Source organism: Sarcophilus harrisii, chromosome 4 (assembly GCF_902635505.1).
Source record: "Sarcophilus harrisii chromosome 4, mSarHar1.11, whole genome shotgun sequence".
Lineage (NCBI taxonomy): Eukaryota > Metazoa > Chordata > Mammalia > Dasyuromorphia > Dasyuridae > Sarcophilus > Sarcophilus harrisii.
In genome coordinates, this window is record NC_045429.1 from 3,413,747 (window position 1) to 3,429,895 (window position 16,149).

Consider the following 16,149-nt stretch of genomic DNA (forward strand, 5'->3'; position numbering starts at 1 on the left):
TAGTGTTATTGCTAAGTCAAAAGGTTTGCATAGTTTTGTAGCCCTTTGAACCTACTTCCAAATTGTTCTCTGGAATGATTGAATCAATACACTATTCTACCAGCAGTTCATTAATGTATCTATTTTTTTTTTCTCCATCCTGTCATTTCAGATAAGTTTAGGGTAATACTTCAGAGTCATTTAAATATGCCTTTTTCTAATCAAGAGGGATTTAGAATATATTTTCATATGACTATATAAATTTTCCATTTCTTCTTCTGAAAATTGGCTGTTTTATATCCTCTCACCATTTATCAATTATAATATATATATATAATATATATGCACAGCCATGTATATATAAACACATACACACATGTGTGTGTGTGTATATATATATATATATATATATATATATACTGAATCAAATAATATACATATTATTTGATTCAGTACTCTATTCAGTATATATTTGTATATATTTGAGAAACAAGGTTATTATCAGAGAAACTTATTATATATATAATATATATATAATATTATTTCATTGTTTATAGTACTTTTTAGCAAAATGAAGTTTCCTCATTATTCCTTTTAATTATGTCTATTTTTGCTTTTGTCTGAGATCAAAGTAACTATCCTTATTTTTTCTTAATCCAGCTGAAATATATTAACTTATCCTACAACCCTTTATTTTAACTCTGTGGATCTTTATTTTCATGTGTAAATCTTGTAAACAACATAATATTACATTCTGTTTGTCATCCTTTTCCATTTTATGAGTGAACTAAGCTCATTCACATTCATAATTATAGTAAGTAAATATGTTATTTCTTTCCATCCCATTTTCTTTTGTTTCTTATTTTTTTCTATTTTTATCCTATCCTTCCTCAAAAGTCTATTTTACTTCTAACCATTTCCTCCCCTAATCTGTGTTCTATTTATCATCCTCTCCTCATGTTTCTTAGATCATTTCTTGTAATGTTCTCTCTAAAATGTAATGTTCTCTGTTGAGGTTTTCTTGGAGTCTCTGGAGGCAGCCTTCATTTCAGTTCAGAGTAATCACCACACATACAGGCAAGTGTTAAAGTCCAAATCCTTTATTGTCTTTTTCAAAGTCCTGTCTCCTTTCCTGGGGCCTGGTTAGCTTTCTTATAGTCCAGATCCTTATTATCCCCTTCCTGGGGCTGGGCAGCTTTTTCTTTCAATCTTGCCTTAGTCTTAGTGGGGGAAGTGCAGGAGTCCAGACCAGCCACCAGGAAGATCAAATATTGGATTAAATTTCTCCCCTTGGTTCTGAGAGCTTCAGCTCCTGCTGCCAGTCCTTTGCCTTCTCTCGATTGTCTCTGAATCTCCCTGGCTGAGACTTCTAGTTTATATGTTCCACATTGAGTACAAACCAATCATTATATCACTAGGAAACCATTATTTTTTGTAAGATTAAATCAGTGTTTGTAAAGTCCAGGCTAACTTCCTAGAGGCCTCAGAATCAGCCAGAGTCAGGATAAGCAAAAGTCCTTGGTCTTCAGGGGAAGTAGTGAAAGAGATGGACAAAACTGCCAGGAGTTTTGCCAAGGATCCTTCCTTGATTTTAGAGTTCAGAATCTCCACACTTTCCTCCTCCTCATCCTGAAGCCAAGTGAAGTTCTCCACCTCTCTCACTCCACCCTCTAATCCTTACCTACAATTACCTAATCCTTACCTACAATTTTCTTAACCCCAAGCTAGCTTCAACTGTAAGAAGAGAAATTCCAAACATATGCTAATAGGGTTAATTGTCCATAGGTAATTAGCCTTAAGTGCTTAGGTTGTCTGATTCTAGTGCACCTATTCAGATCTTCAACCCCTTAAAAATGCTAAACTAGATTTAACCATTGTCTCCCCAATTCCACTTAGTACCTTGTTTCAAGTTCTGGCCCATACCATCTGCTCGTAGCATTAAATCAATCATACTGAACCAGGCTAAATTAGATAACTATTGTCTCTATTCCACTGACTTAGTATCTTGTAAGAATCTTTTGTTTCAAGTTCACAGTTCTGGCCCATAACAATTCCTCTTCTGTTTCCCTATTAAGTTATATTTCTATACATAACTGTCTCTACTTGTTTCTCTCTCTCTCTCTCTCTCTCTCTTTCTTTCTCTTTCTCTCTCTCTTTCTCGCTCACTTTCACTTTCTGCATGTGTATTCTTCCCTTTTTGACGAAATCACTGATAAAAGTGAGTTTCAACCACTGCTCACCATTTACTCAATTCCTCCTCCACTATAAAAGTGGTTTCTTATACAACTCTTTTATGTGAGATAATCTTCCCCTTTCTAATTTTCCCTCCCTTTTCTCCAAGTACATTACTCTTTCTCTCCCCTTTATTTTTTTGGGAGATAATTCCAACATAATCAACTTACTGCAATGCCCTCTAACTATGTAGACTCCTTTTATCTTCTCTAAAGGTGAAAAAGTCCTTAGGCATTACAATTATGATTTTCCCATATAGAAATGTAAACATTAAGATGATACAGAAACCCTTGTGATTAGTCTTTCATGTTTACCTTTTATGTTTCTCTTGATTCTTGTGTTTGAATGTTAAATTTTCTATTCACCCCTGCTTTTTTATCAGCAATGGTTGAAAATAATAATTTTCATTAAATATTAATTTTCTCCCAAAGGATTATTTTCAATTTTGTGGAATAGATGCTTATTCTTTATAATCATAATTCTTTGTCTTCCAGAATATTATATTCCAAGCTCTCTACTTCTTTAAGGTAGAAACCTCTAAATCTTGTGTGACCCTGATTGTGACTTCACACTAATTCAATTGTTTATTTTTGGCTGTTTAAAATATTTTTTCCTTTACTTGGGATTTGGCTATAATATTTCTGGGGATTTTTATTTTGGGATCTCTTTCAAAAGGGGAGCAGTAGATTCTTTCAATTTCTACTTTGCCCTATAAACATATCAAGGCAGTTTTCTTTGAAAATTTCTTAAAATATGCTGTCTAAGCTCTTTCTTTGAACATGGCTTTCAGGTTAGGGCTAGCAGTTTTTTAATTATATCTCATCTCCTTGTTCTAGTTTGCAATTTTTTAAATGAGATATTTAGTATTTTGTCATTCTTTTGATTATTTTTTCCTGTTTCTTGATGTCTCATATCTTGGCTTCCATCTTTGCTTACTTTTCAGCTTTTACTTTCCCAATTCTAATTTTTAAGAAATTATTTTACTCACTGTCCTTTTCTACATTTTCCATTTTACTAATTCTACTTTTTAAGAAGTTCTTTTCTCCAGTGACTTTTTGTGCCTTTTTAATAATTAGTTTAATTCTGTTTTTAAAGTTGTTTTGCTCAGAATTCTTTTATACCTCATTTATTAAGCTTTTCATTCTGTTCTCATAAAAGTTTGTTTATTTAGGAGGTTTTGTTTGCTTCATTCTTGCTTTTTCCTCTACCTCTGTTACATCTTTTTTAAACCTCTTTTAAAAACTCTTTTAGAAATTCTTTTTGGGTTGGAGTCAAATTAGCATTTTTCTTTGAAGTGTTGTTTGTAGCTGTTTTCACATTTCTGTTTTCTTTTAAGTTTGTTCTTGGTCTTCTTTGACAACCAATACCTTTTCATAGTTAACTTCTTATTTTCTCATTTTCTCATGTTTCCAGCCTATTTTTTTGAATTTTATGTTAAAATTGTGCTGTGGTTACCTGGATGTGGGGAGACACTATTTCAAGGCTTCAGACTTCTGTATATGTGTGTGTGTGTGTGTGTGTGTGTGATTGTTGTTGTTGTTTTCAGAAATGATTCTGGAAGTGTTCAAGTTTTTTGTGCTTCCAAGATAGTGTGATCCTGGAAGAGCTATGTGCACTGCTCTCCTGATTTGTACTTTGGTCCTTACTCATGAAGTGCCTCTGATTCCATGCAGCCACAAAAGCTAGTGTTCTATTTTTTTGGAAGTTTGACCAGGGTTCTGATTCCTTTGTGATAGACCACCAATAATTCTCTGCACCCTGAAACTATGACAGACCTCTGCACAGGCAATCGAGTGCCAATCAGAACTAACAATACCCAGTGCCAGCAAAGATTCTGAACATCTCTTTATGACGAATTACTTGACCCCCTTATTATGTCTGTGCTGAAAAGTGCTAAAACTGTTGTCTCTGCAAGTATCAGTTCTAGACAGGCTTTCACTTTTGAGTCACAAACTTTCTCGGCTGATCTTTTAAATTTTCTTAGGCTGGAAAAATGTCTCATCCTGACATTTGGTTGGTTCTGACACACCAAAATTTAATTTGAGGCGTTGTTTTATTTTATTTTATTGGAGAGGAAATCTGAGAAAATTCTCCTGGTTTGTCCTGCTCTGCTATATTGGCTTCCATCTTTGTTTACTTTTCAGTAAGATACTGTAATCTGCATTATTGTAGTCTTAGGACAGTAAAAATCTCTGTGGGCCCATGTTGACTTAAAAACATGAAGTACCATTATCTGTGTTGTTATATTTTTCTTTATTTTGTTAAACATTTTCCCATTGTGGTCCTGGCTCCTTAAACTAAGAATCTGATGCCTCTGTTCTAAAATTGTCTAGATGTTAAAAAATGCTCAAAATGTATTACAAGAGTAATCAATTGTTCCTTCTCACAGTCCAAAATGAGTCACTTCAACTGGTACCTACTTTGAGAATTCTTAGTCATAATTTCATGAGGTCTGATGAATTCAACTACCATCTCTATACAGATGATTACCAGCTTTGTCCATATTTAACCTCTCTTCTGCCCTCCAGTTTTACATCCCTTGGACTATTGGATATTCCAAATTGCATCTTTTATAGAAATCTTAAACTCAACATGTCCCAAGCTGCATTTATTATTTCCACCCAGAACCCTTCTTTCCTCACAATTTTCCTGTTACTGTTGAGGGCACCACTATTGTCCCAGTTATCCAGACTCAAAACCAATTTGTTATTCTTGATTTGTCCCTCTCATGCAAGTTTATCAATTATTTGCCAAGTCCTGTCATTTCTATCTTTAGAGCCTCTCTTGAATATGCCCCCTTTTCTCCTGTGATTCTATACCCACCCTGGCATAGGACATCATGCCCCATACCATTATATTCTGGAAAGACAGCCAAATCTGCCCACTTCTAGTCTCTTCCCACCCCAATTAGCTAGTAAAATGACCTTCCTAAAGCACCACGATCTGATAGAGTCGGGTCTGATAGAGTCGGATTGAATGATTAAATCACATTGACTCAAATCCAAAGCTTCACTCTTACTGTCAGAATCAAATATAAATTATTTGTTTAATTTTTAAGGTCTTTAATAACTTGCCTTCTGAATTTCCTTGTCTTTCTGCACCCCATGCATTTTCTCTTCCAGCTAGTGACACTGGCATTCTCACTATTCCCTGGACAAGATCCTTGATCACCCAGCTCTCCAGGCATTTTCAGTATCTTCCATGCCTAGAACACTTTCCCTCCTCATCTCTCTCTCAGGACTTTCTTGGATATTCTATCTTCTTCAAGAACCCTTTTCTAGTCATCCTTAATGTTAGAGCTTTTCTTCAGAAATCATAGCACAATTTTTCTGCCTATATTTTGTTTGCATTAGTTTTTTCAACTTCTCCCCCCATCCTCAGAATGTGAGCTTCTTGAGAGCAGGGTCTATCTCTTGCCTTTCTTTATATATCAAACAGTTAGTCCAGGGCTTGACATTTAGTAGGAACTTCATAAAGTTTGTTGACTGGCTGACTCTTTGAGCTTTTATTACTAAGAATTATGATACAATGATAAGGTCATGTCATTCAGTAGAAGAGTATGGGATCTGGAACTGAGAGGATCTAACCGAGGTTGAAATTGTTATTACTGATTGTGTAAGCTTAGACAAGTCACTCATATTCTATAAGCATGCATTTTGTTATTTATCAAATCAGGATAATAAAACAATTCCTACATAGTAAACCTCTAGGCATTATATTCAAATAAGTTATTATGATTTTTAAGACTCTGAAATTTTCAGAATTTTGTGGTTAAATGTAGAAAGTGAATTTTCCTAAACAAATGACTTTTAGAGAAGTGAGCTCCCATTTGATCATGAATAGAATTCTGAGCTTAAAGGAAGGAACCCTTGGGTGCAGAACACACCTTGGGGAGAAGATGCATTTAGTAATTACCTATTCTGCCCCAGGTATTGTGTTAATATTAATAAATGTTATCAATGTGGAGTGACCCTGGCCATTAGTTTTCTCATATGTAAACCAAAGGTAATATAATTAAAGGATTGTTTCAAGGATTAAATGGGATAACATTTTAAAATGCTTCTGCAAAATACTATACAATTGTCATTATTAGTAATATTATTATCAAAAATCATTTTTCTTTATAATTTCTTATATTTTAATTTTAAAAAATATTATTGTTTATTTTCCCTTTAGGATGAAAGCGATACATAAAAGGCATGTAGAAGAAAAATTAATTATTCATACCATCGGTACTCAGAAAGCTTCTGATAGAATTCAAGAAGCTAAGGAAAATGTGGCTGCCATGAAGAATCATCACGTTCATTTTGCACTCCCTTTGGATTTCAAAAGTAATTCTTCCCTTTCTAGCACATCCTCATTTTTGAAGTGATTTCTATTTCATGTCAAAGAGCACTGGGAGCACTCTCTGAAGCAAGAGAAAATCTACTGTGATAGAATGGATCTGTTTTTTTTTTTTTCATCTTACTAACATTAAATTTTTTATTTTATTTTGTTCTCAATTATGTTAAAAATTAACATTCATTTTCTATGAAATTTAAGTTCCATCTTGTCTTCTTCCCTTCTCTTCCTCTCCTTTCCTTAAGAAGGTAAGCAATTTGATATAGATTATATATGAGCCATCAAGCAAACATTTTCCTATTTGCTGTGTTGAAAAAGGAAACACAAAAACAAAATAAACAAACAAAACATAAGTGACCCCAAAACAAAACCGAATATATCCAAGCATAGTAAAGAAAGTTTAAAAAAATAGTATGCTTCAATCTGCATTCAGACACCATCAGTTATAGCTCTTCAGGTGGATAATATTTTTGATTACAATTTCTTCAGAATCATCTTGTACAATTATATTGCTGAAAATAGCCAAGTCATTCACAGTTGATAGCCACAAAATATGGCTGTTCCCATACACAATGCTCTCTTGGTTCTGCTCATTTCACTTTGTATCAGTTCATATAAGATTAACCAGGCTTTACTGATGCTGCTTATGTTTTCTTATGGCAAAAGTGTTCTGTAACAATTGTCTGCCACTTGTTCTCTAATTTAAGGGAATTAGCTCAATTTCCAATTCCTTACCTCCAAAAAAGGAACTTCTATAAATATTTTACACTTGTAGGTCCTTTTCCTCTTCTTTGATCTTCTTGGGATACAGACCTAGTAGTGCTCTTGCTGAATCAAAAAGTATGCAAAGTTTGCCCTTTGGATCTAGTTTCAAATTGTTCTCCAGAATGCTTAGATCATTTCAGACCTCCAGCAAAGTAGTAGTGTCCTAAGCTTTCCAAATCCCCTCCAACGTTTATCATTTCTATTATATTTTATTTCACCAAAAGCTTTTATGCATCTATTCAGGTAATCATATGATTGTTTTGATATATTATTATTTATATAATCAATTATTTTAATAATTATCTTTCTGTTACATCATTCCTATATTCCTGGCAAAAGTCCCACTTGATCACCAAGTGCAATCTTTGTCATGTATTGCTTTAGTCTCCTGGCAAGTATTTTATTTGGAATTTTGCCATGCATATTCATTAACACAATTGGCCCAAAATTTCCTTTTTTCTCTTCCTGGTTGAGGTATCAACATCATACTTGTTTCATAAAATGAGTTTAGTAAGAATCCTTTGCCTATTATTCCAAGTATTGATTTAATATTGAAATTCATTGATTTTTAAATATTTGGTACAAGTTTTTCATAAATTCATCTTGTCCTGATGTTTTTTTTTTCCTTCTTAGGAAACTCACTTATGTTCTCTACAATTTCTTTTTTCCTGTAAAATAGATTTGTTAGGAGATTCCACTTTTTCTTCTTTTAATTTATGCAGTTTATTTTTTTAATTGTTGGCATATAATTGGGTAAAATAACTTCCAACAATTGCTTTGATATTAACTTTATTAGTGATATATTCACCCCATTTCATTTTTTTTCTGAGACAATTCGGGGTAAGTGACTTGCCCAGGGTCACACAACTAGGAAGTGTTAAATGTCTGTGATCAGATTTGAACTCAGGTCCTCCTGAATTCAGGGCTGGTGCTTTATCCACTGCACCACCTAGCTGCCCCAACCCTTTTCATTTTTGATGCCAGTGATTTGGTTTTCTTTTTTTCTTTTTTTGATCATTAACCAATGGCTTATGCATTTTCTTATTTTTTATAGTTTCATCTATTAATTCAATCCTTTTCTTACACTTAATTTTATTAGTCTCTCCTTTAATTTTCTTTAAGATTTCCAATTTGATGTTTAATCAGGGATTATGAATTTGTTTTTTATTTTAATTTTTAATTGCATACCCAAATCATTGGTCTTGGTCTTTCTCTATTTTATTGAAGATATAAATTTTTCTCTTTATTATTGCTATGTATCACATAAGTTTTGCTATGCTGTTTCTTTATCATTCTCTTTATTGAATTATTTATTTTTCTATTTTCCTAGTTTAAAATATTTAGTATTTTTCCCAGTTAAATGTAAAAAATATATTTATTTTTAGCATTCTTTTTTAAAACTTTGAGTTCCAAATCTCTCCCTTCCTCCAGCTCCCATTGAGAAGGCTCACAATTCAATATAAGTAACATAATGTTGTCATGTAAAATATTCCCATATTAGTTATACTGTGAAAGAAAACAGACCAAAAACATACCTCCAGAACAATAAGAGAAAAAAGTGTGCTTCATTCTGTATTCAGACACCATCAGTTCTGTCTCTGGAGATGAATAGTGTTTTTTTTTAACCTAAATTCTTTGGAGCTATCTTAAATCATTGCATTGCTGAGAACAGTCGAGTGATTCATAGCTGATCATCATTAAATTTTGCTGTTGTTGTACATAGTACATTACACTTCACTTTGTATCAGTATTCATGTGAGTCTTTGCAGGTTTTTCTGAGAGCATCCTGGAAACTTTAAAACTTACCTTTGGTGTTCTTGTGAGTTTTCATATTGGAATTTAAGGTGATGATTGATATATATTTTATATTTCTATTTTACTCTCTCACTCTAATATTTCAGGGCAATTTTCTTTAATAAAATCTTTGAAGTACAATGTTTAGACGCTTTTTTGTTTTATGATAAATTTCAAATATTCTAACAATTCCTATATTGTCTCTTTTTAATATCTTTTCTAAGTCAATTGTTTTTCTAATGAGATGTTTAATTTTCTTTTCTTTTCATTCTTTTTATTTTGTTTTATTATTTATTTATGTTTTATGAAGTCACTAGTTTGCCCTTGTCCAATTCAAATTTTAAGGAGTTATTTTCTTCTGTAGGTTTTTCTTTTCTCTTTTTTTTCCCAATTGGTTATGTTCTTTTTACAGTTTTCTTGCATTACTCTTATTTTTCTTAATCCCCCCCCCCCCAATCTCACTGAGTTTTAAAGTCCTTTAAAACAATTTTTTTAATGGACATTTTTACTGTTTTGGCTTGTGATCATTTTTCTTTTGAGATATAGGGAAGTAGATGCTTCAATTTCATTCTTTTTGCTTACTCATTTTTTCATGAGCATATTTATTGTGAATTTCACGTCATAGTTGGGTTCTAATACCGAGTTGTGAGGGGTAGTATCTTAGGGTTCATGTTTTTTCTTCTGTTGTTTTCTAAGCTTTATCCAGGGACCTGACTTTAGTTCTTTTTTTCCACCCTGGAGCCAAAACTAGGGTCCCCAGCAACATTGTCACAGTTAACATTCTTCTTCTTCTGATTCCTCCTGCATTTGCAAGCTTCAGTTCGTACTTCTGTCCTCGGTTCCCCACCCTCTTCAACTTGGCTTTACATATGCTCATTTCTCCTTACTCACAGACATAGCTCAGGACCATGACAGGTCAATACATCTGGGCATCGTATCTAGCACCCACAGAAAGCCCCTGCAGTCTTCCCCTGATCAATTGGAAGACCACTACATTGTCTATGAGGTGAAAGTTCCTGAAGTTGAGGCTTCCAGAGGGGGTGTTTGTTTGCTGATATCTGCCCAGAGATATTTTCACTTCAGGTCTAATATCCACTTTGGAAAGTCAAGAATTTCCAATCATCCTCTCAATTAGATGAACAACTGCTTTACTACATTTTTGATTATTTCTGCCCCTTGAAGTTAGTTCACTTTGAAGCATTGTTTTATATTATTTGTAGGGAATTTTGAGGGATCCTGGTAATTCTTTGATTTATTGAACTAACTTCCCAGAATTATCCTCCTCAACAATTTTTCATATGGTGATTTTTTTTTATCCCCCAAATCTTGGATTTTTTTGTTTATGAAATATTAAATTACTTTGTTCACTTATCTATCTGTCTGTCTATCTGTCTATTTATCTATAGTATCTAATTTACTTTATTGATTCACCACTCTATTTCTTACCTAAGAAGGAGTTGTTTTGATTATTACTACTTTGTAATGGAGTTTGAATTTTGGGTGCTGCTTAGCCAATTTCCTTCACATTTCTTTTTCATTGATTCCCTTGATATTTTTGAATTTTTTGTTCTTCCAGATTATTTGTTACAATTTTTTCTAACTCAACTTAATATTTTCTGATAATTAAATTAGTATGACACTGAATAAATTAACTTGGGTAGAACTGTCATTTTATTATTGGATAGATCTGCATTGTTAGTGAATTATTTTGGTAATGTCCAATTCTTTTTTTTTAACCTCATTTGGGATTTTCTTGGCAAAGGTTTTCTTTACATTTTCTTATCCAGATTATTTTATAGCTGTTGAAACTGAACAGAAAGACTTAAATGACATTCCTAGATCACACAGTAAGTATTTGAGGCTGGATTGGAACTCTGGTTTATGGATGATAAAATTAATATTTCTCTAATTGTTTATTTCTGTTTTATTTATGTGAAAAACTTTTATTGTGTTCATACAGTTTCTGGGTTGTTTTTATAAGCAAGCAGACAACCAAGTATTTTTATATTGCCTGCAGTTATTTTAAAAGGAACTATTTTAAATAATACTTTTTTATTTTCAAAATATGTGCAAAATAAGTTTTCAACATTCACCCTTGCAAAATCTTGTCCTCCAAATTTTCCTTTCTTCCATCCCACCCCCCTCCCTTTGCTAATGCAATATAAGTTAAATATGTGCAATTCTTCTAAACATATTTCCACCTTTATCATGCTGCACAAGAAAAATTAGATCAAAAAGGGAAAAAAAAAGGAGAGGTAAGAAGCAAACAAACATCAAAAATGGTGAAAATATGTTGTTATCCCCATTCAATCCCCACAGTTCTCTCTTTGGATGCAGATGGTTCTTTCCATCACAAGTCTATTGGAATTTGTCTTAATCCCTTCATTGTTGAAAAGAGTCAAGTCCATCACAATTGATCATCACATCTTTTTGTTGCTGGGTCCAATGACCTCCTCGTTCTACTCACTTCACTTAGCATCATTTTATATAAGTTTATTCAGGTCTTTCTGAAATCATCCTGCTGATTGTTCTTATAAACCAATAATAAGCCATAGCATACATATAACATAACTTATTTATTCATTCCCCAAATGATGGGCTTCCACTCAGTTTGCAGTTCCTTGCCACTACCAAAAGAGGTACTACAAATAGTTTTGCACATGTAGGTCCTTTTCCTTTTTTTATGATCCATTTGGTATACAGACCAAGTAGACACACTGCTGGATTTTGATAGCCTTTTGGGCATAGTTCCAACTTGGTTTCCAGAATTTTTGGATCAGTTCACAACCCTATCAGCAATGTATTGGTGTCCCAGTTTTCCCACATCCCCTTCAACACTTACTATCTTTTCCATAATTTTAGCCAATCTGAGAAGTGAGAACTTTTACCTCAGAGTTGTCTTAATTTGCATTTTTCTAATCTGTAGTGATAATTAGAGCATTTATTCATTTGACTGGAAATGGCTTTAATTTCTTCATTTGAAAATTTCTGTTCAAATCCTTTGACCATTTATCTATGGAGAATGTCATATTCTTATAAATTTGAATCAATTATCTATATATTTTAGAAATGAGGTCTGTAACAGAAGCCTTGGCTATAAAATTTCCCCCAGTTGTCTGCTTCCTTTCTAATCTTGGCTGCATTGATTTTGTTTGTACAAAACTTTTTAAATTTAATATAATCAAAATCATCCGTTTTGCATAATTTCAACCATGTTCTGGAATTGGGTTTTAGGTGTTCATCAATGCCTAATTCTTGCCATATTCTTTTCCAATTAGAAATTATTGTTTATATATTACCTTGTTGGTAATAAAAAGAAATACAGATGAAATGTATGGATTTATTTTCTATTCTGCAACTTTGCTGAATTTTCTAATTATTGCAGTTAGTATTTTTTTAGTTTATTCCCTAGAATTCTTTAACTTTTTTGTTGTTCATCCTTCATCCTCAAAGTGAACCAATAATATTATGATGTTGGGGCCTAAGTTTAACTGTGGATGATTAATTCCCTATAAACTCAGAAGGCCCTTTGAACACTTGGGATAGAGATGTCTCTAATTTTTGCAAATACCATGATTTTTTTTTTTTTTTTTTGGCTACTGTGATTCTGCTTTGATCATAGAGCACAATGCCTTCTTTGATGAAGTCATAACATGCTAAGTAGTCTTGTGGTAGTATTCAATTCATGTCTCACAATTATCAACAAAATTCTTCAGAGACATTAAGAGTGTCCTTGTATTCCTTTTTCTAATCTTGTTAGTGCTGCTTTCTGCAGGCTTTACTTTGTAAAGTAGTCTTTTAGACAAACGTTTATTTGACCTACATAGTTTGCCCACAGGAATTGCACTGTTTGCAGAAGAGTTTCAAAGCATGGCATTTAAGCTTGAGAGAGTTCCTCCAATGTCTGGTACCTCATTTTGCCAGATAATATGTAGAATCTTCCTAGGGCAATTCAAATGGAACTGGTTAAATTTTCTTACATGATAGTTAGTATACCATAATATCATTTCCAAAGAGTGATAATTTTGTTTCTTCTTTATCTTTTCTAATTCCATTTGTTATTGTTATAGCTAACATTTCTTGTACAATATTGAGTAATAGTGATGATAAAAAGCATCTTTGTTTAACCTGTGGTCTTATTGGAAAGACTCAATATCTCCAAGCATATCTCCATTACAGATAATCTTGTTGATGGTTTTAGGTAGATATTGCTTATTATTTTAAGGAAAATTCAGTTTATTCCTATGCTTTCTACTGTTTTGAATAATAATGAATGTTGCATTTTGCCTTTTGCTTTTCTCTTGAAATAATCTCATCTATTGAGATAATCATATAATTTTTGTTGTTTTTTGTTATTAATATGGTCAATTATGTTATTGTTTCCCCAATGTTGAACCAGCTTTCATTGTTAGTATAAATTCCACCTGCTCAGAGTATATGATCCTGTGACAGTTGCTGTAATCTCCTTGCTAATATCGCATATATTTATTAATTAGTTGTTTATTTTTCACCAGTATTCATCAGGGAGATTGGTACCTTTTCCCACTTTTTATTCTTTCTTGTTTAGTTAGGTATCATACCATATTTGTATCATAAAAAGGAATTTGGCAGAAATCTTTATTTTTCTATTTTCCCAACAAGTTTATATAGTATTAGAATAAAATTTTCTTTAAATGTTTGGTAGAAATCACTTGTGAATCCATCTGGTCCTGGGAATTTTTTCTTAGGGAACTTATTTATGGCTTGTGCAATTTCTTTTTCTAAGATAGGTCTCTTTATGTATTCTGTTCTAACTTCTGTTAATCTGAGCAGTTTATTTTTTTTTTTTTAGTTTTACTTAGATTATAAATTTATTGGCATAAAATTATAAAAAAGCTCCTAATAACTGCTTTTAATTTCATTTTCATTGATGATGAATTAATCCTTTTCATTTTTGATACTGGTAATTTCCTTTTCTTTTCCCTCTAGAAAAAATCAAATTAGCCAATGATCTTATGTATTTTATTGTATTTTTCACAAAATCAACTTTTAGGTCTTTTTTATTTAATGATTTAGTTTCAATTTTATTAATTTCTCCTTTGTTCAAGCTTTCCAGTTTTGTGTTTCATTGAGGATTTTTAGGGTTTTTTCTAATTTTTTTTTGTTGCATACCAAATTTATTAATCTATTCTTTCTTTATTTTATTGATTTATTTTTACCTCTAAATATATAAATTTAGAGATACAAATTTTCCTTAAATACTGTGTTGACAATATCCTTCAAATTTTTCTATATTATCTTATTGATGTCATAATCTTTAATGAAAATATTATTTTTATGATTTGTTTTTTTTTTACCTACTCATTCTTAGGGTTAGATTCTTTAGTTTTAAACTACTTTTCAACCTGTTTCCACAGCTTTTCCTTGAATGCAACTTTTATTGCCTTATTATACTGCTGCTTTTCTATATTTCGCTGTGATGCTTTTATGCTCTAATTTATGGTCAATTTTTAATGAAAGTGGCATGTACAGCTGAGAAAACAGTATACTCATTTCTTTTCTCATTCATTTTTCTCCTGAGATCTATCATAGTTAAATTCTAAAATTCTATTTTTCTCCCTATTTTCTTTTTTATTTTTATGATTAGATTTATATAGATATGAAAAGGAAATGCTGAGGTACTCTCTAGTTTAGTGTTACTTTTTTCCTGTAACTCATTCAGCTTTTCCTTTAAGAATTTGAATGCTATGCCATTTAGTGCATTCATATTTAATATTTTAACAAATAAAATTGCTTCATTATCTATGGCACAAATTAGTAAAATATAGTTTCCCTGCTTATATCTGTTTATTTTTTTGCTTTTGCTTTGTTTGAGATCATGATCACTTTTTCTTTTTTTTTTTCTTTTTAACTTCAGCTGAAGAATAATAAATTCTACTCTATTATCTTTACATTGGCTGTATGTCTCTGCTTCAAGTGTATTTCATATGAACAATATATTGTTGGATTCTGCTTTTTAATCCTTCATGCTATCCATTAACATTTTATGAGTGAGTTCATCTCGTTTGTATTCAAAGTTATGATTATTGACTGTGTATTTCCCATCATTTTATTTTTCCAATTATTGTCTTGCTCTGTTACTGCTCAAAAGTTTATTTTATCTCTGACCACCTATTTCTTTAATCTGCCCTTCCTTTTATTAGCCAGCCTCTTTTTCTCATCCTTTCCCCCTCTTACTTTGCTGTAGTGTATGCCAAGTGAATATATATGTTATTTACTTTTTGAGTCACTTCCAAAGAGAATAAAATTTAAGTGTTATACTCTAGTCTCTCATTTCCCCCTACATTTTAAAAGGTCTTCTTTTAGTCATTCTTCATGTGAGATAATTTTACCCATTCTTCCTGTGACATTTCTCTTTTCCTAGTGTATCCCTCTTTTTTATCCCTTAATTAATATTTTATTTGAAATCTCCCCATTAAGATAAATCTGCAGCCATGTCATTTGTTTGGGTATATTCCTTCTAACTACCCTAATGATAAATTTCTTTGGAGTTACAATGATATTCCCATATAGTAAGATAAAGATTTAATTTAATTACTTTTACTTGATTTTTTTTTTCATGTTTGCTTTTTTTATGCTTCTGCACCCAGAGAGAGGACTGTTGGAACTCAGTGTGGATCACAATGTATTTTCACCTTATGCTGTTGGTTTTTGTTTGTTTATTTGTTTTCTTTCTCATTTTTTTTTTCTTTTTGATCTGATTTTTCTTGTGCAACATAATAAATGTGGAAATATGTATAGAAGAATTGTACATATGTAATATATATATATTGGATTTCTTGTTGTCCAGCAGAGAGGATGGGAAGAAGGGAGTGAGAAAAAAATTGGTGCACAGGGTTTGGCAAGGGTGAATGTTGGGAATTATCTTTTCATGCATTTTGTAAATAAAAATACCTATCATTTAAAAAATTTAAAAAATGAATTTAGATGCTACTCTATATGGTGCATATATATTTAGCTTTGAGATTGCTTCATTGTTTTAGTAAGATTTAGCTTCCT

At 32.0% G+C, this 16,149-nt stretch overlaps 1 protein-coding gene across 1 annotated transcript in view; it reads left to right on the forward strand.

The window, feature by feature from the left end:
- The window catches only part of LRRIQ3 (leucine rich repeats and IQ motif containing 3), a 199,190-nt gene that overhangs the window by 144,151 nt on the left and 38,890 nt on the right, over positions 1-16,149 (forward strand). Inside the window, exon 8 of the transcript XR_004234226.1 lies at positions 6,388-6,542. The gene's annotated coding sequence lies outside the window, so the exon portion shown is untranslated. The remainder of the gene's footprint in view (positions 1-6,387; positions 6,543-16,149) is intronic.